Raw genomic sequence first — 24,583 nt, forward strand, 5'->3', positions numbered from 1 at the left:
CACAGAATGAAAATGTTCATTGTGTTTCACTGTTGCAGTAATAACTGTATGGGTTTTCCTTGCTGTGGCATCCTTTGGCTAGCCTGAGTACCTGAGATTTAGCTCCCTCCTCCTGGGCTGGTGGACACCCTGTTCCTAATGTCAGGACATCTGGTTAGAAGGGTAATCCGCCAACAACATCTTACTGCTTGCTCATCTAGTCAGAGCCTGAAGCATTGCATCGTAGTGTGTGACAGTTGGTCTGAAGACCAGAGAACAACTTCAAAGCCACGTGTACCATTGGGGGGAAACTTGTTTATTTTTTGCTTTCTATTGTGCTCTTAGATGAGTAGTAGGACTAACATCTGTCTTGATTATGGCTAAACAGATTCCACACTGGGACTTTCATTTTGCATTTTTTGCTTAGTCCTGGAGCATGATGCTCCAGACTACTGTCATTGTGCTCATTTTAATAAGCATATGATTCATTGCACGGGTAGAGTCTCTTGCCTAAGTATTAAGAGAAAGAAAAAATGCATCAGGGATCCTTATGCTTTATGGCATCTGCAGGTTAATCTTTTGACCCCTCTAAAGAACACTGAGAGAAGCATCCGAAAACTGCAAAAGGGGGCAGGTGACACCACTTCGTCTTCAGCCAGTCTGCCCATCCTTGTGATAGGGCAAGGAGACTACTATGCAGTCCCTTTCTATAGCCGAGGAAGTGTCTGAGATTGCTGTTGTATGCCCTTTGGAGTTTGATATACTTCCCCACTATGTCCACACAAGTCAAAGGACAAGGAGGCCTCTGCTGCTGACTCCAGTCAGGCTTCAGATAGGGAGAGTGGAATCCTGAGAGCCACTGAGGGGTAGTCTTTGGACTTTGCACAGGCTGTGGCCTCCTGCACACAATCTTTTCCTAGAGCTTCAAAGGCCAAACCTAAAGGGATACTTTCTGCCATGCCTCATTTTAGGCCTTCAGTCTGTCAACTCCCACTGGCCAATTAGCAGGGTCTGCTTAGACTTTCTGAGGATTTACTTAATATTGTAATTTCAACAGTCTTACTGGGAAAAAAGCCCCCATACACACACTCTCTCACACACACACACACACACACACACACACATATATGCATACACAAACACACACACATATATACATACACACATTTCTGTGATTCTGGTGAGGATTAATTAGCTTACGAAAACTAGTTGTCCACAGGCTCTTATGCTGATTCAGAAGACATCTTGGCCTCTGCTTCATCATGAGGACTTAATAAGCTGAGAGAGCATTTCCATTGGGAGGCTTAGGATTACCTTCAGTCTAAGAAGAGGGTGAGAGAATTTCGTTAAGACACTTGAGCATAAACCTTTGGCCATTTCTCCAGTGTTGGAAGCTGTGGATGATATTTCAGACTTATTACAGCCTGACTCCCAATCACCTGCTCCATGGAAGCCAGACTGCTTTTACAGAGTTCTGAATTCTTGTAAACACCTGTTTAGGAATTCTCCTGTGGATGCTGAAGTAGCGACTTAGGGTCCTAAGGGAGTTAAGGGCAGCGTTTCTAGGAACCCATTTTCTAATGATAGAGGGAGAAACCCTAGATACCTTTTGACAAACTCTACACGTCTGCCACCCTGGCTAGAGCTCTTGGTCGCCAGTTTTGTATGGCTAAGTACCAGGAAACCCTTCTGGGCCGTATGAAAAAAAACTGGATTGGTAGAAAATGGAGGTTTCTCTGAAGAACTGCTGCACATCTGCAACTCCATTTATTAGGTTGCAAAGCACCCCTAAGTCATCATTACCTCATTGTAAAAGCATCTAGCACAATGCTACTTCTGGGTCTGTTATATGTAGGACCTGTCTGGTTAAGAGAACAAACCCTTCTAGATCATGTTAAGTCTGAGATTTTAGTTGCTCTTCTAGACAAGGACTTTTTGTTTGGACCCAAAACAGAGGTTGTTTTCAAGAAACTGAAGGAGAAGGCTATATCTATGCAGACTCTAGGACTTTCTGCAGGTTCAGCTGCCAGGATTGTCCTCCTACATCCTGCCCCCCCCCCCCCAGAGCAAGGGGAAAGGCTCAGAAGGGGTAGACCACAGAGGAAACAGAAAATATGGCAACTCAGTTCTACTTCCTGGCCTAGTGGACCTTGACTCCAGTGGCTCAGCAGGGAAGCAGTCATGACTCAAGTCCTCCCTTTCCTTGTCTTTCAAGTCCAAGTGCAACCCTTCCTATCCCTTATTCCTCTTCTCTACCAACACTAGAAGGAATATTAACGCTCTCCCTTCAACAGTGGGATGATCAGTATCCAGTCAAGTTACAAACTATCCTTTACTTCCCTTCCAGAGCCTGCTGGCATGCCTTCTATTCCAGTAAACCAACTAAAAGAAGCTCTAAATCCAAGTAGGTTTGCTCCCACAACAAGGCTGCATGGAGGAGAGAGGATTATTACTCAAAACTTGTCGCTGTCCCAAGAAAAGAGGGATCCTGGAGGCCTATTCTAGATTTATCAATACTAAATAAATTTCTTCTTCCAAAATTCACCCCATGCTTGTCACAAGAGATTATATGGTCATCTTGGATCTAAAAAGATGCGTACCTACACATTCCTGTAGCAAAATTGCACAGAATCTACACTTCAAAGCAGGTGGAAATTATCAGTTCCCTGGTCTGCTCTTTGGCTTATTTACTGTGCTCAGGGTTTTCAACAAATGCCTGGTTCCAATAATTGCACACCGCAGGACTAAGGGCTTTCAAACATAACCCTACCTAGACTACTGCCTGATCCAAGGGGACTCTGTGAAAGAGTTTCTACTCTCTCTGCAAAGAAAAAAAAAAAAAAAAAAAACATTCATCTGCTGCTCTCTAGGATACACTCTGAACCTAAAAAATCAAATCCCTCTCCCTCCTGAAAACTAGTCTTTTTGGGAGACTGTCTTGGCACAGAAGAACAGAGCTTTTTTTTCCACAGGAAAATATAGCTTTCCTAACCATCTACTTTCAGTCATTACTTCCTCTCCAGGCTGTTCATGCATGGGTGGTTCTTAGACCCATGGCTTTTTATGATCTCATGCATCTTAATGGCCCCGCTAGCCAGGATATACATGGAGAAAACACACAGCTATATTTGACAAATGTTTGAAATCTGCACAGCTCTTCCCTCAGCCACAAAATTTCACTCTTGCCTTTTCTAAAGAGAGAATTACAGAAGTGGATCTCTGCTTGCAGCTAGACCCTAGGGGGTGTAACCTTCAGAGTACCTCAACCAACTCTAGCTCTGATGACAGATGCTTCAGACTTGACTTGGGTTGCAAACTCCATTGTCTTCCAAGCTCAAGGAAAATCGTAGCAAAGTTTCCTGAAAAAGCACAAATCTAAAGGAAATGATGTCTGTTTTCAAGGGCATCCTAGATTTCAGGGATACCTGGAATCTGTGGACTCTTTCATATAGATCAACAGTACTATGGTAATGTGGTACATAAGCAGAGGTCACTCGCTCTTGCCCTCTCTGCCTTCTGACCACGTCCTTATAGGACACAGCACAAAGCCTGGGTCTTCATTTCTTATCCCAGTAATTGCCAGGGTTAAACGTCTCTCTCTCTCTTACAGATCACCTCAGTAGGTCAGAGATGGACCTTTACGACTGGACCCTAAAGATATCAACTTCCAGTTCATGTGTCAAGCTTGGGGTGTATCAGAGATGGACCTTTTTGCTTTAGACCAAAACTGTCAGCTTTAAACATTTTGCACAAGGGCAAAAACATCAAAAAGTCTAGAGGGTCAGTGAATTCTCCTTTCAGTGGAGAGGACTGTTTCTTTTTGCTTTCCCCTCCCATACCCAGGGTATTACTAAAATTCAGGGAGGAAGGACCATGGGAGATTTTTATTGCCTCCTTTTGGCCAGGAAAACATTGGATGTTATGTGATCCTATCTCGCCTGCATTCTGTACTGATGGGTTTGGAGCAGATCCTCGGCTCCGACTCGGCACGCTGTACTATAGAGCGAAGTCTCTAATTGGCTGAGCTATTCTATATCCCAGGATGCACCACCACCAATTCCCCAGATCTCATTTGCCGCTTATAAGCAAAGACGTGGTCTCGAGCTTGGCTGAGCTAAGTGCTTTCTTTATAAGAATTTTCTGTCAGGAATTTTCTTAAATTTAACCAAAAGCTGTTTTAATGGCTATTGCTGTGTATGATTGAGTTTTTCTGATTATTTTTGTGGAAAATTGTCTTTCAGGGTAAGGTTTCCGTTTGAGTTAGAGGGGCCTTCCCCTCGTGCGTGAGTGAGCTTTTTTGTGAGAGTTTCGTGAGGTGGTCAAGTACCCGTTTTAGTTAGAGGGTTCTTGGCCCTCCTGTTGTGTGAAATTCTTGTTGACTTCTCTTTTACTGTAAAGTGAAATTGTTCTGGGTTAGATACATTTTTTTCCTGTGTTTTTCTAACTGTTTGGCATTATGTCTAAAGAGCAGCACAGACCCTCAGGGTTTAAAAAATGCACAAGATGCAGCGACAAGATGTCCATAACGGACGATCACTCCCTATGCGTGTACTGTTTAGGACCCAAACACCTTCAGGAGTCTTGTAGCGTGTGTCACACTTTTTCCTCGAGTCCTCCAAGAGAGGAAAAATAAATTGATACTAAAAGGACTTATCAAACCTACTTTTGAAGAGGCCTTATCTTCCTCTGCTTCTCCCTCAAAGAAAAAGAAATAGTCGGCTCCGACCAGTCCGTCGGAACCGACCACCAAGAAATCTCGGCAGGCTTCTCCATCGGCTCCACGGACTTCGGAGCCGAGGGCGGAACGGTCTGCCTCGATGCCTCCAGCCTCGACTCCTCTGGCTTCGGAGCCGATGGCTGGAGCTTCGAGAGGCGGGTCACCTTCATCACCTCCGCTGATTTCGGAGCCGATGAGAGTTGCCCACTCAGACTCTTCCCCTTCGGCGCTGAAGACCTCTTCGGCACCGAGGGAAATTACAATGGAGTCTCCTTCGGCACCGATTTTGATCGAGTCAATTCGGAGCCGGTGGAGAAGTCTACTCGGACCCGTTCGATCTCCTCCCGGTCTTCCAAGATGTCGGATTCGGACATTGACAGGGTGCTCCAAAGGCTGTTTCAGTCTCCAGTCTTCAAAAAGTTAGTTTCGGCTCCATCCCAGTCGGCTTCGGAGCCGATGGTCCACCCTTTAGCCTTGGTTCCTCCTCCAACAGCCTCGGCACCGTTGGAGTCAGTGCTGGTGGAGCCGATGGAGGTGTCCGGGTCGGCTCCGACCCTTACTCCTACTCCGGCCTTCGGGTCGGAATTCTGTACACGGACCTCTTCGGTCGGCCCTGGGGGTGACTCTTCGGGACCGATGTTTTCGGTTCCGAGCCTCTCTCTCGGTGCGTCGGCTGCGGGAGTGCCGTCTGCTGTTATGGCTTTGGGGGTCGGACCTTCCCAGGATTCTGGGGGTCCGGCCTTTAGAGCCATGAGGAGTGCCAAATCTTCTTTGGCTACCTCCACCGTCTCCCCGGCACCTTCCCTAGGCACGGAGACTGGTTCCTTTGTAGTCCCCCTGTCTCAAGACAGCGGAGCCCTGGGGCCTGAGGTCACCCCCATTGGGGGTCCCCCTCTTCCTGGAGGTCCCTCTGAAGAGTCTTCGGAGGAACCCCCAAGAAAGAAACAGTGCAAGAGGAAGCACGTCGACTCCTCTGACGAGTCTCTCACCTCGGACACTGATCTTGATGACGCGGAAGGGTCCCCCAAGTCGTCCTCGGATGATGTCTCCTTTGCGGACATCCTGGATGTCCTCAAACAACGAGGCAGCTGGCAGACCAAACCCCTTTCCTCTGACGAGTCGGTATTCCTCAAGGCCTTCGGGGCTCAGCCCTCCGCCTCCTGGGTGTCTCCGCCCTTCGATGAGCTCCTAGATTTGATCTCTCGAAGGGCGTGGGAACATCCAGATTCTGTGGAACCGGTGCCTGCTCGCCCTAACAAATTTTTGTCAGCGCCCCCGGCAAAGGAATTTCTCACCAAAGGTGTGGCTGTAGATGCTCTGGTGGTGGCATCTGCTACCCAGCAAGATGTAGCAGAGGCTTCGACGTCCGTCCATCCTCCTAATAAGGAGTCTAGGAGCATGGACCGGTACGGGAAGCGCACCCTTACTTCAGCAGCCTTTACTTTAAAGTCTCTGAACTATCTGACGCACTTCACTAGACTTCAGAGGGACCTGATCAAGGAACTTTCAGATACCCTCTCTGGTAACCTACCTGAGCAGTTGGCCCAGACGGTTAGCTCTCAGTTGGCTACTCTATCGTCGATATCGAACTCGTCCATGAGGCTCATTTCGTATGCAGCCGAGGGGCGGTAGAGCGGGTACGGGTGTTGCTCTACGGAGACAAGCCTGGCTCCGCCTGTGTCATTTTGCGGAGGCCTTCAAGTCTTCCCTTGCCGACGCTCCCTTTGATGGGTCCTCTTTGTTTGGACCCAAGGTAAAGGACACTTTGACCCTCTGTGAACAAGAGGGTAAGACTTTGACTGCCGTAGGGGCACGGTTTTCCTCTCCCTTTCGGCCTTATCCCAAGGCTAAAAGAGGAGGGGAAAATGTGGTTCCGTAAATCTCAGAAGAATTACCCCTCACAGCAGGATGATCCCCCTTCTAGAGGCAGAGGAGGGGGAAATTTTTCAGGGAGACGCCGTCCCAGAGGCGGCAGAGGCCCCCGCAACACTGGAGACCGCGAGTCCTTTTGTGGCTCTTCAACCTTTCAGCATCCCTGAAGGATTGCCCGACTGCGCAGCTCCGGAGCCAGTCGAGGGTAATTTTTCGAGGCACCTAAAGGCCTGGGAGAGTATCACTCAGGACTGATGGGTGCTCCGAATCATCGCCGGAGGTTACGTCATCCCCTTTTCACACACCCCCCCCCCCCCCACCAACCAGGAAAATCCCGGACCCGCCACCCAGTCAGCGGGATATTGCAGCCATCGAAATTTCAAAGCTGCTTCAAAAAGGAGTCATCCAACCGATCCCCGTAGACCAGACCGGATTAGGGACTTACTCAAAATTCTTTTTGGTGCCAAAAAAGACCGGGGACTTGAGGCCCATTTTGGATCTCAGCAACCTAAATCGATCAGTCAAGAAGTCCAAGTTCCGGATGGTTGCCTTACAATCCATTCTCCCGCTACTGGAGAAAGGTGTTTGGATGTGCACCATAGATCTCAAGGACGCCTATTATCACATTCTCGTAGATCAGGCGTCCAGGAGACATCTGCGCTTCAGCCTGGGAGACAGTCATTTCCAGTTCTGCGCACTGCCCTTTGGTCTCACCACAGCCCCCAGGGTGTTCACCAAATGTTTGGCGGTGGTGACTGCTCACCTGAGGAGTCTAGGATTCCAGGTGTTTCCGTATCTAGACGACTGGCTCCTAACTGCAACCTCCAGGCATCTACTATTACAGAATCTAGCAGCCACGATATCTCTAGGCACCTCCCTAGGAATCACCTTCAATTGGGCAAAGTCTGTGTTGCTGCCATCTCAGCATATACGGTTTATCGGGGTAGAGATAGACTCAAAGCAAATGCGGGTCTATCTTCCTACAGAGAGAATAGAAACATTACAATCTCAGGTCCGAGCGTTGCTCCTCAAACGCCGAGCCCCAGCAAGGATGGTCCTACAACTGTTGGGTTCCATGTCGGCTACCGTTCTCTTGGTGCCCTTAGCAAGATTGCACATGAGGATTCTCCAGTGGCTTCTGTCGGTCCAGTGGTCGTATCAGGAACTTCCTCTCAGTCACCACATTATAATCACGGACCTCCGTTGGTGGCTTCTCTCCTCCAACCTGGATCGGGGGCGACCCTTCGTTCCTCCTCCTCCAGTGGCCACTTTGACTACGGACGCCTCCCAGACGGGGTGGGGGGGACATTACCTGGGCAGGTCAGTCCAAGGCGAGTGGCACCCCGACGAGAGTTCCCTACACATCAACATACTGGAAATGAGGGCGGTGCTTCTATCGCTTCAAGCACTACACAGCTACCTCCCCCAGGGTATGATTGCCGTTCAGTCCGACAACATGTCAGTAGTCTGGTACCTGAACAAGCAGGGAGGAACCAGGTCCTACCCTCTTTGCAGAGAGGCCATGAAAGTATGGAATTGGGCTGTTGCAACCAACCATTTCTTGGTAGCAACACACATTCCGGGGAGATCCAATGTGATAGCCGACAGACTGAGCAGAACCATTCTCTCCCCGCACGAGTGGTCTCTGAACGGCAGAGTAGCATCTCAGATCTTCAGAAGATGGGGAACTCCTTGTTGCGACCTCTTTGCAACTCCCCTCAACACGAAATGTCTACAGTTCTTTTCTCTTACCCCGGTTCCGGGGGGGTTTCCCAAGGACGCCCTAGTCCAAACTTGGCACACCGGCTTACTGTACGCCTTTCCACCGGTTCCCCTTCTCCCCAAGGTGATCCAGAAGGCGATTCACTTGCAGTGCAAGATGATTTTAGTTGCCCCGTACTGGCCTCGTCAAGTCTGGCTGCCATTTCTTCGGAAATACGCACTGGACGGTCCATGGTTCCTGGACCAGGTTCCAGATCTCTTGATCCACCAGTCGGGACAGCTTCACCAGTCCCTTCACTCACTGAAGTTAACAGCTTGGCTCCTCCACTTCCGACTATAGTCAGGAACCAGGTTTTGGACTCAGAAGTTATACATATCTTGTCCTCGGCCCACAAGAATTCGACTAAGAAGATGTATAATAGTAAATGGAAGAGATTTGCTATTTGGGCCCAACTCCGGGGATTAGATCCCATTACTGCCCCAGTGGCGGACGTTTTGAAATTCTTAGCTTCCCTATTCAATCAAGGTTCTTCGGTCTCCACCATTTAGGTTCAATTAGCAGCTATTTCTAATTTTCATGAAAGTATAGACCCACCTTTGAGCAATAAGTTTTGTAAAGCCTTCATGAAAGGTGTGGGGCTGCTACGTCCTCCAGTTTCTCATCCTGCTCCACCATGGGATCTCAGTTTCGTATTAGGTGCCTTGACCTCTTCCCCCTTCGAACCGGCAGCAACTTCTGACTTGAAATTTCTTTCCTGGAAGACTGCTTTTTTGGTGGCAATTACATCAGCCAGAAGAGTTTCGGAACTTCAAGCCCTATGTGTCAAACCCATACTTGGTTTTCACAAGGATAGAGTATCCCTTAGGCCTAATCCATCTTTTGTTCCCAAAGTTTGTTCTAGTTTCTGTCTTCAACAGTCTTTGGAACTTCCAGTTTTCTTTCCCAATTACTCAGACAGAGCAGAATATATCTTCCACTCATTGGATGTCCACAGACAATTGCGTTTCTACTTAGGACGCACCAAACACGGAAAACATATCAGTTGTTTGTGTCCTTTTCAGACAATAAATTGGGCAAAGCCGTCACGAAGGTCACTATTGCCAAGTGGATCAGAGACTGTATCAGTCATATTTATTTTCTTCCTAATAGAGAGCTTACAACCACTGTGAAAGCTCATTCTACAAGGGCTATGGCTACTTCAACAGCATTTCATTCTAAGCTTGCCATTAGTGACATTTGTGCTGCGGCTACCTGGTCCTCTCCTCACACCTTTATTTCTCATTACAAATTGGATGTGGCATCTCGGGGGCGAGCTTCCTTCGGTTCCACAGTTCTCAGGAGTGTTTTCCAGTGAGCCACCCAGGAATCGGGTGCTAGGGACGCTGTCCCATCAGTACAGAATGTAGGCGAGATAGGATCGCATAACATCTTTTAGTTATGTACTTACCATAACTTTAGATGTTTGGGATCCATCTCGCCTACATTCCTAATACTCACCCTCCTTCCCCCTGCCTTGGAGATCAGAAGAGAACGGACAGTTCGAGTTCGACCGTTTCATCTTGAAACATCTGGCAATTTTATATCAGCAGTGCATGTGGGGGTGCATGTGTGCGGACAAACGATCTGGGGAATTGGTGGTGGTGCATCCTGGGATATAGAATAGCTTAGCCAATTAGAGACTTCGCTCTATAGTATAGCGTGCCGAGTCAGAGCCGAGGATCGGCTCCGAACCCATCATACAGAATGTAGGCGAGATGGATCCCAAACATCTAAAGTTATGGTAAGTACATAACTAAAAGTTTCATCTCCTTCTCAGCCTGAGCAGGGAGACTGCATGGTTGTTACCTCAAAAGGTGGATCTTCTGACACAATACAGGGGTTCTGTCATACACCTTACCCTCAGCATCTTGATGTTGACACACTAGCTACTTCTGAAGGCCTTTCCTTGGATAAGGATGTACTGGACATTTTGAAAGATGAGAGAAAACCTAGTATGGGAAAGTCGTGCAGTTTTAAAGATAACGTGTTTTTCATTTGGTGGCAGCAGCAACATATTCTCCTGGACCAGATGCTTGCTTACCTTACTCATTTATTTAAATCTGGGCTGTCCTTCATCCGTAAAAAAAAATTATTCTTCAGCAATCTCTACCTACCTCGCTATGCAGCCCTCCTCTCTAATCTCACCCCCTGTTAAAGCAGTTTCACCTGAGACCTTCCATAAGAGCTCCCACTCCCTCTTGGTATCTCTTGTTTTGTGCTGGAAAAGCCTACTCTTGCTTCTTTTTGAGCTAGCTGCTACAGCTGATGCAGAGTTTATCTTCTGGAAAACGGATTTTTTTAGTGGGCTGTCATTTCATCTGTACAGGTCTCAGAACTCCAGGAAATTAATGCACCAAACCCTTTCTCATTTTTCATCTGGGCAGAGTGTCTCTCAAGACTAACCCCCTTTCCCATGCCAGAAGTGGTTTCTGAATTTACATTTAACCAGTCCATTCATCTCCCTGTTTGTTCCCTTATAAAAATAGGTGCATATCCTTTTTTCCTTTGATGATCATAGACAACTCATTTATTATCTGGACAGGACCAAGACAGTCAGGAAACCAAACAACCTTTTGTAGCCTGTGCTATTAACAAACCCTTTCTAAGTGGATTTCTAACTGTTGCCTTCTGTTAACAAGCATCATGGAAAGCAAGTTCCATTCCACGTCAAATCTCATTCTGCCACAGCTACTGCTACCATGTGTGCGTTCCACAGAGGGGTCCCTACAAGGGAACTTCTAGAGGCTGTGCCACCTGGTCATCAGTCCTCACTTTTATTAAACACTATAAACTGCCTATTTTCTCCAACTCTAGGGTAGGGTTTGCCTCTGCAGTCCTGCAGGGCATTCTAACCTCTGCCTAGATCTACCTTTATACCAACCCCCAATTTTTTTCTCAGCTTTGGGAATCCTCCCATTCTGTTATTAATGCAACAGTGAAACAACGAACATAGCACAGTTGTCTACTTACTGAAAAAGTAGATGTTCAGCTGCCTTCACTGTTGCAGTAAGTCTTCCTCCCTCTTTCCATCCCCTCTCTTACACCTGTAGGTTGGGGTGGGCTTTCCTAGCCCTACCCCTTTCAAATTCTTTTTCTCTCTTTGTTCCATCCTAGATCTTGAGTCCTTCCCTGGGGATCTTTGGTGTGTTTTATGCTGTGGACCTGTAGCATTTCCTTTGTGGGGTTGGGTTTCCTGAGGCTCCTTCCTTTTCAGAGCAAGAAAGTTCTTTAAGATGGCACTGGCCCATGACTCTTGTACCCAGATGTCCGATGGCAGGTGGTGGGTATCTAGCAGTCCAGGAGGAGGGAGTTATATGTCTTGTACATGGACTGGCCAAGGGCTGCCACAGCATGGAAAACCCGTATAGGTTTTACTGCAATAGTGAAGACATTCTAACATCTACATTTACGTTAAGTAGACATGACTGTATTTTTTGGAAGGTAGTACCTTTGACTAGTCTGGAGGCCAGGTAAACAGTTTCTCTGTCTTGGTAAACAGTTTATCTGCCTATGCTTTTCAGGAGACAGCACTTACAAGAACTTTGTATGCAACAGTTATGAGCAAGGTGCAACACTGGTGCTTTTCATGGCTGCATTTCCTGTTATTTTATGACTTAGAGTTTGGTGCATTTAAAATTAGTTGTATAAAACTGTACTGTGCAGTTTTGTCAAGTCATTGTATATAAGAAGTACAGGTATTTTGTGAGTAACAGCAGACCTCCCTGAATTTTCTCTGGGTAGCCAGTTTAGGTTAAGCAGCAAAACTAGCTATGTTAATACTACTACACTGTGTTAATTTTAAAGGTGTACATTTCTTTGTCCTGCCATTAACCACATTTTATAAAAAAAAAAAAAAAGATAAATATAAAAACTCTTGGTAAGAAGACTACCAACTTGAGTATTTGAACTTTCACCAGTGAATATATAATACTATTTAAGGCTAGCCAGACTTGTAGATCGCATTTTTTTTTTAATCCTTCCATAATCCTTTGTGCAGTATAACTTCATTCAGTTAGAAGAGCAGCCATTCTGATCTTATAGCCCCACACCTGCAGTAGCATGCACGCTTAGAAGTTGATTTTGATATAAAGCCATGACAGACTGCATCTTTTTAAGTTAGTGTGTTCCTGGCATTTTGAAGTACATATTTTCAGCTCTGAAATCTGCCAAATACCTAACACTGAATGTAGACAGATACTGATTGAGTAATCCACTTGAGACACTAAATGAGGCTAAAATATTCTGAATTATTTGATAAGTGTTTTTTTCTGCTGGTGTAAATGCATTATTTGATTGCTTTGGAACTTGTCTGCTGCATTTTGCCATACATTCTGTTAGATTACATTTTTTTTCTGGTTTCTGGTGCAGTGCTGGTGAACCATCTGATGTTCTTCGTGTTTCACTGTTGCAGTCCTAACATATGGGTTATCCGACACCCGGTAGTCCTCAGTCGGCCCGAATACCAGATTCCTCGGTATATGACGTCGGCTGCTGTCGGTTGTAAAACTTCTAATTCATGAGTCAAGCTTGGGATGCATCAGAGATGGACCTTTTTGCTTTAGACCAAAACTGTCAGCTTTAAAAAATTTTGCACAAGGGCCAAACATCAAAAAGTCTGTAGAGGGCCAGTGAATTCTCCTTTCAGTGGAGAGGACTGTTTCTTTTTTCTTTCCCCTCCCATACCCAGGGTATTATTAAAATTCAGGGAGGAAGGACCATGGGAGATTTTATTGCCTCCTTTTGGCCAGGAAAGCATTGGTTTCATCTCCTTCTCAGCCTGAGCAGGGAGACTGCATGGTTGCTACCTGAAAAGGTGGATGATCTGACACAATACAAGGGTTCTGTCATGCACATTACCCTCAGCATCTTGATGTTGACAGCATAGCTGATTCACTAGCTACTTCTGATGGCCTTTCCTTGGATAAGGATGTACTGGACATTTTGAAAGATGAGAGAAAACCTAGTATGAGAAAGTCGTGCAGTTTTAAAGATAACGTGTTTTTCATTTGGTGGCAGCAGCAACATATTCTCCTGGACCAGATGCTTGCTTACCTTACTCATTTATTTAAATCTGGGCTGTCCTTCATCCGTAAAAAAAAAAATTCTTCAGCAATCTCTTCCTACCTCGCTATGCAGCCTCCTCTCTTATCTCACCCCCTGTTAAAGCAGTTTCACCTGAGACCTTCCATAAGAGCTCCCACTCCCTCTTGGTATCTCTGTTTTGTGCTGGAAAAGCCTACTCTTGCTTCTTTTTGAGCTAGCTGCTACAGCTGATGCAGAGTTTATCTTCTGGAAAACAGATTTTTTTAGTGGGCTGTCATTTCATCTGTACAGGTCTCAGAACTCCAGGCACTTAATGCACCAAACCTTTTCTCATTTTTCATCTGGGCAGAGTGTCTCTCATGACTAACCCCTTTCCCTTGCCAAAAGTGGTTTCTGAATTTACATTTAACCAGTCCATTCATCTCCCTGTTTGTTCCCTTATAAAAATAGGTGCATATCCTTTTTTCCCTTGATGATCATAGACAACTCATTATCTGGACAGGACCAAGGCAGTCAAGAAACCAACCAACCTTTTGTAGCCTGTGCTATCAACAAACCCTTTCTAAGTGGATTTCTAACTGTTGGCTTCTATTAACAAGCATTATGGAAAGCAAGTTCCATTCCACGTCAAATCTCATTCTTATTCTGCCACAGCTACTGCCACCATGTGTGCCTTCCACAGAGGGGTCCCTACCAGGGAACTTCTAGAGGCTGTGTCACCTGGTCATCAGTCCTCACTTTTATTAAACACGATAAGCTGCCTATTTTCTCCAACTCAAGGGCAGGATTTGCCTCTGCAGTCCTGCAGGGCATTCCAACCTCTGCCTCGATCTACCTTTATACCAGCCCCCAGTTCTTTCTCAGCTTTGGGAATCCTCCCATTCTGTTATTACTGCAACAGTGAAACAACGAACATAGCACAGTTGTCTACTTACTGAAAAAGTAGATGTTCAGCTGCCTTCACTGTTGCAGTAAGTCTTCCTCCCTCTTTCCATCCCCTCTCTTACACCTGTAGGTTGGGGTGGGCTTTCCTAGCCCTACCCTTTTCAAATTCCTTTTCTCTCTTTGTTCCATCCTAGTTCGAGTCCTTCCCTGAGGATCTTTGGTGTGTTATGCTGTGGACCTGTAGCATTTCCTTTGTGGGGTTGGGTTGCCTGAGGCTCCTTCCTTTCCAGGGCAAGAAAGTCCTTTAAGATGGCACTGGCCCATGACTCTTGTACCCAGATGTCCGATGTCAGGTGGCGGGTATCTAGTAGTCCAGGAGGAGGGAGTTATATGTCTGGAATATGGACTGGCCAAGGGCTGCCACAGCAAGGAAAACCCGTATAGTTTTTACTGCAGTAGTGAAGACATTCTAACATCTACATTTACGTTAAGTAGACATGACTGTATTTTTTGGAAGGTAGTTCCTTTGACTAGTCTGGAGGCCAGGTAAACAGTTTCTCTGTCTATGCTTTTCAGGGGACAGCACTTACAAGAACTTTGTATAACAGTTATGAGCAAGGTGCAACACTGGTGCTTTTCATGGCTGCATTTCCTGCTATTTTATGGCTTACAGTTTGGTGCATTTAACATTAGATGTCTAAACTGTACTGTGCAGTTCTGTCAAGTCATTGTATATAAGAAGTACAGGTATTTTGTGAGTAACAGCAGACCTCCCTGAATTTTCTCTGGGTAGCCAGTTTAGGTTGAGCAGCGAAACTAGCTATGTTAATACTACTACACTGTGTTAATTTTAAAGGTGTACATTTCTTTGTCCTCCATTAACCACATTTTGTAAAACAAAAAAAAAAATGATAAATATAAAAACTCTTGGTAAGAAGACTACCAACTTGAGTATTTGAACTTTCACCAGTGAATATAAAATACTCTTTAAGGCTAGCCAGACTTGTAGATCGCATCATTTGTGTTGTTCCATCCTTTTTTTTTTAAACCCTTCCATAATCTTTTGTGCAGTATAACTTCATTCAGTTAGAAGAGCAGCCATTCTGATCTTATAGCCCCACACCTGCAGTAGCATGCACACTTAGAAGATGATTTTGGTATAAAGCCATGACAGACTGCGTCTTTTTAAGTTGGTGTGTTCCTGGCATTTTTAAATACATAATGTGATGGTGTTCAATCTCGCCGTTTGTTCTTACACATGGGTTCGGAGCCGATCCTCGGCTCCGTGCCGGCCGCTTGCAAGCTCTGCATCGAGAAGAAGCTCGAGACAATCTAATACCCACAATCCCCCTCTGCCTTTACCTCAGATCTAGTTTGCCGCTGCTGCGTTCGCATCGCTGGGAGCTAGCTCGAGCATCTAAAGTTAAGATATAACTTATTTTGTTATATTTTATTGGATATTTTTGTTCTAGAAAGGATAACTTGATATACTGAGTGTTTGTGTGTTGAGTGGGTTAAATTCTCGGTACCGTTAATCTTATTAATCGGTTAGAGTTTTTCGGGGCCTACCAACCCTTCTTAGATTTAAACCGGATTCGACATTTAAATCGGATTTGACACTAATTTTTCGGATTTGACTATAATACTGGACTTGTCTTTTTCTTGTAAAATGTCTGATAAGGTAAAATCAGGATTTAAGCGTTGTCAGTGTGGCCAGAAAATGTCAGTGACTGACAACCATAGTTCCTGTCTACTGCCTTGGCCCTCTCCACTTGCAAGAGGACTGTTCTGTCTGTCACTCTTTTAGTGGGAGGGTCATGACAGATAGGCGCAGGAAACTCATGGACAGAGGTTTATGAAAACCTTCTTTTCAGGAGGCTCTGGATGCTTCTGACCAGGCATCGAAATCCTCTAAGGAATCGAAGACATCGGAGCCCAAGTCATCGGCTCCGAGCTCTTCAGCAAAAGTTAGATCACCGGTTCCACAGACTTCGGGGCCGAGTGTTCAACTGGTATCGGTTCCTGAGCCTCGAGTCTTGGAACCGGTGATGGAGCTCCCTCCTTCCACCTTATTGAGGTCGGCTCCGTCTTCGGTTCCTTCGACCTGTTCTTCTTCCAAACTCTCCGATGTCGATGTGGATCGTGTGGTGCAGAAGTTATTGGAGCATTCGGCCCTGTCCAAACTTATTTCGGTTTCCACCCAGTTGGTGTCGAAACTTGAAGGCCTCCCAGTGTCTCCATCCATTCCTCCTCAGAGACCTGTTCAGTCTTTGGAGCCGGAAGAGGTTGATCTTCTGATTGTGGAGCCCTCGGGTCCAGAACCGTCTTTTTCTCGGTCTGTTCCTCTCACCTCGACTCCGTCGGACCCGATACCAGAGTCTCTGAGCCGGCGATCTGTCCTTGGTTCCGGGGCCGAGAGTCGAACCGACGTTTCGGTTCCGACTCTTCCCGTCGGGGCCTCGGCACGGATCGATCGGCTCCGTCCTCGGGTCGATGCCTTCGTGCCTGTTTCGGGATTCTTCCCATTTCTTCGAACCGGGATTCTTCGATGCGGGACCCGGGGCGTTCGACCTAATGAGGAAGGTGTTGTCTACCCAGACAACCACATCAGTGGAAGCAACCTCTCCTCCCCATAAAGGGCCGTTATCCTCCTCTGCACCCACGGCCACATCCAAGCGTCGGGCACCAGTGTCTCAGCCACCCCTGGAGGGTGCCCCTCTTCTCGGAGGCTTCTTCGGATGCTCCCCTAAGAAGTCCCTAGGAAAAGATTGTGTAAGAGGAGACACTTGGATTCTCCACAAGAATCCTTGACATCTGATACTGACTTAGATGAGTCAGAAGGGTCCCCTAAGTCACCTTCAGAAGATGTCTCTTTTTCGGACATATTGGAGATCCTGAAACAGAGAGGTGACTGGCAGTCCCTTCCCCCTTCTGAGGATGTCAGTTTTGCTGAAGGCATTTGGTGCTCGCCCTTCTTCCTCCTGGGTCACTCCGCCCTTCGAATTAATGGAACTAATTGCTCAAGGGCGTGGAGGCTCCTGACACAGTGGAACCAGTCCCAAGGAAACCCAATAAATACATCACGGCACCTCAGGACAAGACCTACTTAACAAAGGAGTTCCAGTGGGCGCTATGGTGGTGGCAGCGGCCACGAAAAGGAGATGTCGGAGTCTTCCTCGCCTGTCCATCCCCTAATAAAGATTCTAGGACAATGGATAGGTATGGAAGCGCATTTTTAGTTCAGCGGCTTTTTCCATGCGATCCCTGAACTATTTGACCCATTTTACACGTCTACAGAGGATCTAGTCAAAGAGTTGGGAGATACCCTCCAGGGTACTACAGATGCGGCTGTCTCAGAGAAAGTGACAGCAACTTAATACCCTTACATCCATTGTGAACTCGTCCATGAGGCTGATTTCCTCGCAGCGAAGGTTCGAGTAGGGCAGCAGCTTCAGCGATTGCTCTTCAGACAATCCTGGATGTGCTTATGTTCCTTTGGAAGCCTTCAAGTCTTCCTTTACTAACGCCCATTTGACGGTGCCACTCTCTTTGGCCCCAAAGTAAAGGAGACCCTTACCCGGTGTGAACAGGAGGGAAAGACTCTGTCTGCTGTCGGAGTCCGTTTTCCACCCCAACCAGACCGTACCCCAAAGGGCAACGTGGTGGAAAATGTGGTTTCAAAACCCCAAGGATCTTTCCCAGGCACACAGGGAGATGCCCCCTCTAGAGGCAGAGGAGGGGGCAGAGGTGGAAGACGCCGCCCTGGTGGCAGAGGGGGTCCGCAACATCAAGATGACAGGGATACACTCCCTGGTAAACCTTTCCAGCACTCCTGAGAGGAGGCCCGACTGTCCTGCTCTGGAGGCAGTCGGGGTCGCTAGCTTTATACCCTCAGGCCTGGCAAAATATAACTACAGACAAGTGGGTAAAAGCGTGGTTACCAGAGGTTACAACATACCCTTTCTATCCCATCCCATCCCAAAGAAAAGACTCCCAGATGTACCGCCCATCTGCGAGAGCCAGCAGCTATAGAAATTTCAAAGCTGCTAGAAAAAAGTCATCCAACCAGTCCCAGCGGACCAGCAAGGATTCGGGACTTACTCAAGGTTCTTTTTAGTTCCAAAGAAAACAGGGGACTGAGGCCCATCCTGGACCTAAGCTACCTCAATACATTCGTCAGGAAAGAAAAGTTCCGAATGGTCACGCTTCAATCGATCCTTCCATTCTTACAGAAGGACGACTGGATGTGCTCAATAGATCTAGAAGATGCATACTACCACATCAAAATGGCCAGGGCATCCAGCGATCATTTGCGCCCGGCTGGGGGCCAGTCACTTTCAATTTCGAGCCCTGCCCTTTGGTCTGACCTCAGCCCCCAGGGTCTTCACCAAATGCATGGCAGTGGTAGCGTCTCACTTGAGACGCCAAGGATTCCAGGTGTTTCCGTATCTGGACGACTGGCTCCTTTCTGCCACCACCCAGCGTCAACTATTACAGGCCAGAGACTTTACTCTTCAACTGTGTGTTCACCTAGAAATTTCCGTAAACTCGAAAATCCTTGCTTCAGCCATCACAAAATATCTTGTTCATAGGAGCAGAATTAAACACACGTCAGTTAATTCTAAGACTTCCCCCAGAAAGGATACTATCACTTCAGACTCACATACGTCTTCTACTTTTGTCAAGGAAATCTCCAGCAAAGCTGGTACTGAAGGTTTTGGGACTCATGTCAGCCTCCCTTATTGCAATACCCTTGGGAAGGCTGCACATGAGAGTCCTAATGGCTACTGTCTGCACAATGGTCGCTTCAACACCTACCTCTAACACACGAGATTCCTATAACGAAAACATGCAAAACACATCTAAACTGGTGGCTTCAAACGCAACCTTTCCAAGGGGAGACCATTTGTGCTACCCACGCCTACAGTTACGGTGACCACGGACGCTTCCCTGATAGGGTGGGGGGGCATCTTTCAGGGACAGACAGTCCAAGGCGAATGGACCAATTTGGAGTACAATCTGCACATCAATGTTCTAGAGTTGAGGGCAGTGTTTCTAGCGTTGCAACACTTTGCTCCCTTCTTCCTCTGGGAACTATTGCAGTTCAGACGGACAACATGTCTGTAGTCTGGTACATAAACAAGCAAGGGGAACCAAGTCCTATCAGCTATGCAGAGAGGCCATGAGAATCTGGCAGTGGGCGAGTCCACGGGTCGCTTTCTAATAGCAACGCACATCCCGGGGTCATCCAACATCATAGCCGACAGGCTGAGCAGAGCAATTCTGTTACCGCACGAGTGGTCCCTGAAACAGTCAGTGGCGAAAAGGATTTTTGCACGTGGGGCCAGCCTTCCTGCGATCTGTTTGCGTCTCAATGAACGCCAAATGCAGGAGCTACTTTGCCCTATTACCCTCCAGGGAAGTCCCCAGGGACGCACTGATTCACGATTGGCCCCGGGACTCCTGTCGCATTTCCTCCATTTCCCCTGATATCAAAGTTTCTCCAGAAAGCCAGAAACCTTCACAGGACAATAATCCTCATTGCCCCATTCTGGCCTCGTCAAATTTGGTTTCCCTTCCTGAAGACACACTGCATTCGGGGACCCTGGATTCTGGACCCAGAGCCAGATCTATTGACTCACTCGTCAGGGGGTCGCCAACCCGCTCCTGTCCCTCCATCTAGCAGCTTGGTTGCTCCAATTCCCAACTTAGCCAGGTCTGATCTTCTTTCGCCAGCAGTTCGGAATATATTGGTGGCTTCTCATAAAGCTTCCACTACTAAAACATATTCTAGTAAATGGAAGCGATTTGTATTCTGGGCGAATACACAGCAAGTGGATCCTTTTATAGCTCCTTTGAATAAGATATTAGAGTTTTTAACGGACTTATTTCATCAGGGTGCTTCTCCTGCTACACTGAGAGTTCAATTGGCTGCCATTTCAAATTTCCATGTGGAAGAATGTGGGGCTCCTGTTATGGCCCACAGACTTTGTAAAGCCTTTTTAAAAGGGTTTTTTCATATTAGACCACCAGTCAGATTTCCTACGTCACCTTGGAGTCTGAATTTGTTGTTATCTAAATTAATGTTGCCCCCCTTTGAACCTGCCTCTTCTTGCCCATTAAAATTTTTGTCCTGGAAGACTCTCTTTTTGGTAGCCATTACTTCCGCTCCGCGGGTATCTGGACTTCAGGCTCTGTCCATCAAGCACCCTTATTTGATCTTTCACTCTGACAGAGTTTCTCTTCGAACTAATTCATCCTTCCTCCCTAAAGTGTGTTCTATTAACAATATTAATCAGTCCATTGAATTACCCACCTTCTTCAAAAATCACTCCAACAAAATTGAGTACATGTTGCACAAATTAGATGTTCACAGACAACTAAGATTTTACTTGGATAGAACAAAAGATCACAGAAAAACTGATCAACTTTTTGTGGCCTTTGCTGATAGCAGGAAAGGACTAGCGGTTACCAAAAGAACTCTTTCTAAGTGGCTAACGGATTTTTATAATCTATGTCTATGATTCCTCAAATCTAACTCTCTTACACAAACCCAAAGGACATTCCACAAGGTCAGTGTCTACATCTCTGGCTCATGCAGCCCGCCTACCACTAGACGCTATTTGTGCGGCTGCTACTTGGTCTAAGCCACATACATTCATTTCTCATTATAAGGTAGACAAGGCTTCTAGGGACAGGGCAACCTTTGGTTCCACTGTGCTCAAGAACGTCCTTCCGTGAGTTCCTCAGGAACAAGGAGCTAGGGACGCTACCCATGTGTAAGAACAAACGGCGAGGTTGAACACTATTACATATAGAAGTTATGTCCTTACCATAACGTTCCATGTGGAGTGTTCATCTCGCCTTTGTTCTTACATTCCCACCCTCCCGCCCTTAAGAAGAACGTTCTTTTGATGCCTGGCCGGAGCATTCTGCTTCTGCTTTGCAGATGTTGTGTACATAGTTGGCATGTATATATATATATGTCTATTTGTTCTTTTATATATATAGTTATGTATAGACTATTATTTCTGTGCATATGTGATATAAGCATGAATGTGTGCTCTCTCTAGAGATTGGTTTGCTTGCAAACTAGATCTGAGGTAAAGGCAGAGGGGGATTGTGGGTATTAGATTGTCTCGAGCTTCTTCTCGATGCAGAGCTTGCAGCGGCACGGAGCCGAGGATCGGCTCCGAACCCATGTGTAAGAACAAAGGCGAGATGAACACTCCACATGGAACGTTATGGTAAGGACATAACTTCTATTTTTCAGCTCTGAAATCTGCCAAATACCTAACACTGAATGTAGACGGATACTGATTGAGTAATCCGCTTGAGACCCTAAATGAGGGTAAAATATTCTGAATTATTTGATAAGTGTTTTTTTCTGCTGGTGTAAATGCATTATTTGATTGCTTTGGAACTTGTCTGCTGCATTTTGCCATACATTCTGTTAGATTACATTTTTTTTCTGGTTTCTGGTGCAGTGCTGGTGAACCATCTGATGTTCTTCGTGTTTCACTGTTGCAGTCCTAACATATGGGTTATCTGACTCCCGGTAGTCCTCAGTCGGCCCGAATTCCAGAGTCCTCGGTATATGACGTCGGCTGCCGTCAGTTGTAAAACTGATGTCAGAACGTGAGGTATAAAGGGAGGCAGCCGATGCCATTTCCTCAGTCTTTCTTGCCATGGAGACCAAAGCAGATGCAATTCACACTAGTGCCGGTCTGCTGTTCACCTTCTTTTTGCTTTCCAACTACCAAGTTGAAGACGCCTTCAGGTAAGTACCCCGTTGGGGATCATCTTTTTTCTTGCTTTAACAAATGTCAGGTAAAGTTAATAACTGTCTTGCCTGTGGAAAACAGATTCCGCTCCGTGATTTTCATTCCTATTGTACAACTTGTTTGGGACTTGAACACGACGTCCCTAACTGCGATCTCTGTGCTTTCTTTAACCCGCGTACCATATGCCGTAGAGCTAAGATTTTGTTATAAGCATTTCGGAGTGTGGCCTAAGTTCATTGGTATGGCGTCTTCTGGTCTCCCGACTTTGCATATTCTTAGGAAATGCAAAGACAAGGACCGCAACAGGCCTAGGGTTAAACCTGCTGATGACGCACTGGTGAAATTGGTAGTCAGCCCAGCGGTAGTCAGTGAGGCACTTTCGCAGCCCCTGCAGTCCGCGGATTTTCAGACGCAGGCCTCTGCCGCGACCATTACAGAGTCCTCCATGCCGCAGGCTGCTATTTCGTCTTCAGACCCCCCCCCCACCTGTCGCCGTCTCAGATGGGTCCAGATTCGCTATGCAGGCACACCGGCATCTGATGCCTCTTCTTTTCGACATGAGACCAGAACCAGATTGATTACCCTAATTTAGACTTCTGCAGTTGCTAGGCCTCCCGAGTCCCTCTGGATTGCGAGGAAAACCTTCCAGCCACAAACCTACTCATAAGCAGGTGTCGGCCTCCCCTCCTGTGCCTCAGTCCCAGTTGGTAAAGATGGCTGGTGATCTTCTTTCCCTGATTAGGGGCTCTCACCCTCCTCCCCCTTCCAAGAGGGCTATGGAATTGTCTCCTGATGTTTTGTCTGTCTCAGATTCTGAGGTTTCCAGTCTTTCTGCTGGTGAAGAAGGAAGTTCTCAACTTTTTTCTGGCTTTGAGGATTCTGATGCTGAGGACTCTATCCCTTCTGCCTCCCCTCCAGAAGATTTTTCCTTTGGTGATACTTTGAATACTCTTAGGGAGCACTTTAAATGGGAATGTCAGGATTTCCCTCAGTCTAAGAAAAAAAAATCAGGGAATTTTTGGATTTGCCACAGCCTAAGCCTCTGGCTATACCTCCAGTTTTGGAAGTTGTTGAGGATGTTTTCATGGAAATATTCTTTAACTCCTAATTCTGTTCCTACTGCCCCCAGAAAACCTGATAGGTATTATAGGGTTCCTGATTCTCATCATTTCCTTTTTAAAACCCCTACTGCTGATCTTGAGATTATTTCTCAAAGTCCCAAGAGTGTTAAGGCTACTATTGCTAAAAAAAACCTGTGCCTTCTGATAAGGAGTGTAGGGCCTTGGACAGGTGGGGTAAAAAAGTCTATACATCTGCAACTCTTGCCATTAGATCTGTGAATTGCCTTTTTCGCATGCTTAAGTATCAGCAGCATACTTTCGAGGCTATTAAGGCTAAACTTGGGGATATTCCTTCCATGTCGGAGAACAAGGATTTACAAGACTTACTGAATTCTGCTACTTTAATTAATAAGCATTCACTTCATTGTGGTTTTGACACTTTAGAGGCTTCCTGCAGAGCAGTAGCCACTGGTTCCATGATTAGAAGGCATGCAGCCTCTTTCTGAACCTGTTAAATCTAAATTGCTGGATGTTCCTTTGCACAAAGACCATCTTTTTCATAATAAGGCTGAGGAGGTGCTGAAGAAGTTGGAGGATAAGGCGAAATCTATGCAAGCTGTAAAAGTTTTCCTTCATGTTCAGCCTCCTCAGTTTAGTAGGCATTATCCTTCCAAGAATTGGTATTTCCCTGATCCTGGCAGGCAGGGTCGTTCTAGGCCTAGGGGTTTCAGATCTTCCGTAGGGCAGGCTGCCCCTCAAAGGGCTAAACAATGGCATTCTTCTTCTGCTAAATCGGGAGTTCTAAGCCCGATTCCCAAAGCAAGCATTCTCAATTACTCTGGCCTTATTGTGCTTACCTCTGTGGGCCCTGGATTTCCTTTGGGGGAAAGGTTAGCCAGGTTCGCAGAGGTATGGTCTACCATCACAGGCGACAAATGGGTGCTCAGTATAGTAAACCAAGGTTACAAGTTTTATTTTCACACCTTCCCTGTTCTACAAGGTTGACATACCCAGAACTCTCAGGGCAGAGGTAGAAAATCAAATTTCTTCTCTACTGACTATGGGGGCTATAGAGCCATTTCCTGCAAATCAGGCAGGCCTAGGTTTCTATTCAAGACTTTTTCTGGTACCCAAAAAAGGGGGCACCTGGCGCCCTATTCTGGACCTGTCTATTCTAAACACTTTTCTGGTGATTCCCAAATTCAGTATCCTCACTCTTCAACAGTTACTACCCATGTTGGGCAAGGATTCATGGCTGGTAACTTTGCATCTCAAGGAGGCTTATCTGCACATCCCAGTAAGGGAAAGTTGCAGGCAGTTGCTTCGTTTCAGGGCTGGGGAGCAACAATTTCAATTCTCTGCACTGCCCTTTGGCATATCTACCCTAAAGAAGGGAATTGGGGTCCAAAAATTTTTTTCGGGCAGAAAAAATTTCCCCAAATTTTTTTTTTTCCTCCCACTGTTCCCTAAAAATTTTAAC

The 24,583-nt window shown here is 46.4% G+C and overlaps 2 protein-coding genes across 2 annotated transcripts in view; one reads left to right on the forward strand and one right to left on the reverse strand.

Annotated features, from left to right (window-relative positions):
- LOC122809503 overlaps window positions 1-24,583 on the reverse strand; it is a 1,292,286-nt gene that overhangs the window by 1,006,996 nt on the left and 260,707 nt on the right. The gene's annotated exons all lie outside the window — the stretch shown is intronic.
- MEMO1 (mediator of cell motility 1) overlaps window positions 1-24,583 on the forward strand; it is a 1,101,660-nt gene that overhangs the window by 366,127 nt on the left and 710,950 nt on the right. The gene's annotated exons all lie outside the window — the stretch shown is intronic.

This window comes from Protopterus annectens, chromosome 8.part0 (assembly GCF_019279795.1).
Source record: "Protopterus annectens isolate FY-2018-M chromosome 8.part0, PAN1.0, whole genome shotgun sequence".
NCBI classification, from domain to species: Eukaryota; Metazoa; Chordata; order Ceratodontiformes; family Protopteridae; genus Protopterus; species Protopterus annectens.